Source organism: Pinus tabuliformis, chromosome 7 (assembly GCF_031772625.1).
Source record: "Pinus tabuliformis cultivar Carrire ecotype Pingquan chromosome 7, CPIR1, whole genome shotgun sequence".
Taxonomy (NCBI): domain Eukaryota; kingdom Viridiplantae; phylum Streptophyta; class Pinopsida; order Pinales; family Pinaceae; genus Pinus; species Pinus tabuliformis.
In genome coordinates, this window is record NC_142293.1 from 2,015,649,229 (window position 1) to 2,015,653,546 (window position 4,318).

Here is a 4,318-nt window from a genome sequence, read left to right on the forward strand (position 1 = left end):
AAAGATTTCAACGACCAATAAAAAAATTAAAAATTTCATTGTCAGCTTTTTTCCCTATATACCAAAAACCACAAACAATATAACACGGCGACACGTGTCCGATGAGTTGGTTCTTTCTTTGTGGAATATGAATATGAATAGGCTCGTTGCAAACCTTTTGCCGTGCATATCCATTTTCGCAAATTATGTCGACGATGAAGGGAAGCATGGGTGGGATGGGAGCGATCGTATCTCCTGTTGCAGCCGCACTGCATTTCGATGGAGCTTGCAGAGGCAATCCTGGCACTGCGGGCACTGGCTTCGTGCTCAGAGATGGTAACGGCAGAGTGATAGAGAGATTTTCCCGTCTTCTGGGCTACAATTTGACTAATAACGTAGCCGAATACAAGGCCCTCATTGCTGGGCTTCGACATGCTCTCGCTAACGGTATTTCAGATATTGTTGCCTATGGAGATAGCGAGCTCGTTTGCAACCAGGTAACTCTCTTGCTTCCTCCTGGTACTGAATTCTCGTTTTTCGGGCACCCAAACCAACGGCTCCGTGACTGTATATGAATGAATGGTTTGTTGCAGGTGAACGGGCAGTACCGTGTGAGGGATCGGAGGCTTGAAAGGTATTACAACACCGTATTACAGCTCCAACGCAGATTTCAAACATGTAGGGTTCTGCATGTGTCTCGGGAGCAGAATAACGAAGCAGATCGCCTGGCAAACCGCGGAATCGACGACGATCCAATAGATGAGTGTACCGACGAAATCTTGCGGCGCTGCAGAACTCCGCAGGGAGCCATGAACTACGTTCTTGAAAAGCGGTGCGAGGGTTTTTCTCAGCTATGCTTTATTCTAGATACCATTCAACAAAATTTACCGGACTCCTACGCCGCTGTTCAGCAGTGGTGTCGTCAAATAGGAAACCTAACAGAAATAAATGATGATAATCCGGGGATGGCAGATTTTCTTGTCCAATACTAGGATTTATCTCTGGATTTATGGGGTTTATCTGGACTGGCGATGGTTAGAAATTAAATGCAAATCATCGTCCCTCCTGTATCCTTGTCTCAGTGTTTGGGTCACTTAGACAAAAAGTCGTTATGCTTGCAGGCAGCGGATTTTTGGGTTTTTTACACGTTCATATGGGATGATGCTGATCTAGTTGGAATGAAGTTGACTGGTGCCTCTTCGTTTTGAAAAGGATGGTAAAGTATTTAATCATGAAGAATAAGTTTACAGAGGAATTGCGTGTAATTTTCCTCTGTAAACTTTTTCAATAAATTCGCCGTCTACTATGGGCGAATTTGGATAATTGTATGCTCGGTATAACTGCCTCAAATTTTTGTGTCATAATTTCGGAATACAGTTGCAAGTTGCAATAATTATCTTGTGATCAATAGTTATCTTGTGATCTTTATTAGTGGATTTACTTAATAGATGGCATAGGAGGAATAATTGTTTCCCGTTTTTGTGCCATAATTGCTGGATACCGTTTCAATATTTATGTAATGATTTTTTTTATTAAGTTTGATAAGAATGTTTGTTCATACTAAGTAAATAACATATTTACCATTAATTATTGTCGGTCATAATTTAAAGAAGTATTTGCATAAATTATGTTATTATAAGTATTTGTATACATTGTGTTATTATATCCATTTCAGCATGGTATTTACCCATTAGATTTTGTTTTGACTAATTATTTTAACCCAAAAAAAAAATGCAACTTCTAGATAATTTAATATTATGAACTGAATTTTATTATGTTTTATTAATACTTAAAACTATTTATCTGCAACCTTAATAGTTTTAGCTTCAATTTTTTAGTATTTTTTAATTTAATTATGTTTAAAATTTAAATTTAATCAGAATTTGTGTAAATGGTAGTTTTGTAATTTGTGTAAATAATAGTTTTGTTTAATATGTTCAGTGTATACAATTATATATATATATATTTATTATGTTTAAAATTTAAATTTAATGGGACAGTTTTGTCCGACAGTTCGAGTTTCTAGAGTTTTGGTATTTGAAATAGATTTGCAAGAGTCATACTGGTATTCAAATCTCTAGAAATGTCACCCATATGTCAGGTCGTCTTTGTTTTTGGAATAGTTTTGCAAGAGTCCTGCTGGTATTCAAATTTATGGAGACATCACCCATATACCCATAGCTTAGAAAGATACAAACAATAATAAAACAAGTTCCATTACCAACCCCTGCCGCTGGAGTTTTTGTATTTAGAATGTACTTAGAAAAGTCCCACCAATGTATAAATTGTTTAATATATTTAGTGTATATATTGATATTTTTTTCATTATGTTTAAAATTTAAATTTAATCAGAATTTATATAAATGGTAGTTTTGTTTAATATATTTAGTGTATATAATTTAAGCACTTTGGGAATTTTTTAAAGCATTGATTTCATTTATATATTTAAATAATCCCAAAAAAAATAATAAAATTACAATTTAAATTATCTAACTAAATTTCTGGTTAAAAACAAAAACTTAAGAGTTAAACGCCAACGCAATCAGAAAAAATATATGTTTAATAAATATACGCCTCTTATTACCTTCAAAATCATCAGAATTAACCATAACCATACTTCCAATACTCAAGTTCCTTGTTATCACAAAGGTTTGGCTGCAAACCAAATGCACTTTTAAACGATTCACCGTTTTTAACAAATGAACAGATGAATTTGCTGTTGCAGAAAAAACATTTGTGGAAACCTAGTGTCATTCAAAAACACCTAACGTCGTATATGTTATGTAGAATTTCCCTGCACAATGTTAGTTTTATTACTGAAGCATAAAATTAATTTTCTGAAGCATAAAATTAGTTTTCTTCTTCCAATCTGTGATTCTCCCTATCGAATGAAAATGCGGTTCAATATATTAATTGCTTTTGCCTGACATTTTTCCTGACATGGAGATCTCACTTTAATAGATTAATAGTTTTTGTAGGGCATAATTCCCGACATAAGATCTTTTTATATGCTACTTGTCTTTAGTTCTTGTGGATTTCATAATTGGCTTTTTCTCTTGTATAATTAAAAATGGGTTAGGTTGATAAAATTCAACCTATTGCCTGTTCACAGGTTCTGAATTTGCAGGAGATGATACTCCCATAGCCGTGTTCCCTAGTAATGAGGGCCGACCAAACCACACTGGGTTATGGTGGGTATGGGGCATGCTTATAAGGTGACGAGGCTCAGTCCAAAGGGTTTTGAAGTATCTAAGTATGTAACTGAGCATGGTGTTGTTTTTAATTGGTATGATAGGTCCAAAAAATTATAATTTATTTTATATTATATTTTTAATCAAAGAGAAAAAACTTTGGATTTTTATTAGAGAAATATAAGATTCAATATATTGTTCAGAAATGTCAATTAGAAATTTCTGTCTTGTATGACAAAATATACCCAAGAATATTAAACAAGAACAATTTGTAAAACAACAAAAACCAGTAAATAAAAACATCATCTACTAAAATGACAAAAATTCAATATATAGCTTAGTGCTCTACTCAGAACAAAAAACATTCTCCAAAATCTCTGATATCAAAAAAGCATATGACAGGGTTGTCAAAGGTAACATTAGTATGCCCACCTACGTGATGGTGTCCTTCAATTAATCTGAAATTCATAAAACAAAAGGTGCCCCAAAGGATTTCCTTCCCAATCACATCAGTTTCCTTGTCCTCAATGTGGCAACCTGATGGCACCCTCCACAATTAATCTAAAATTCATAAAACCAAAGGTACTCCAAAGGCTTTCCTTCCACATTGCATCCACTTCCTTGCTCGCCTCCCTATAAATGTGAGAAATTGATCTAATATTGATGTTTTCCATAAGGAGCCTGATCGACTCTATCCATCTAGAAAGGGAGGGAGGGTCAAATCCAGTAAGACCCATGCCAACAATGACAGATATGGAGTCCCCAAATACATGAAAATTATCAATTTTCCTCTCCTTCATGAACCATAGTAAGCCCCACAAAACTAATATCTATGCCCTAGCGTTAGTGTTATTTCCTCCATTCCAAAATATCTCATGCTCAGAGCCCTCATTTAGTCTCATGATTGTGCCACACTCGTATATGCCTAGTTGAGCTACCCGATCTGAAAATTGTGCAGGTAAAACAATCTCATGGGGATTCTTTTGATGTGGATTTTCTTTGACCTTATCATAATCCTTGGAATAGGAGGACATCCATCCAAGAATCCTTTGACATATCATACTTTTATTGATCGGCTTGCCATAAAAATGTTCTTGTTTTGCACATTCCATATTTCCCAAGTAATGTATAATTGTATCTCCTTGTAG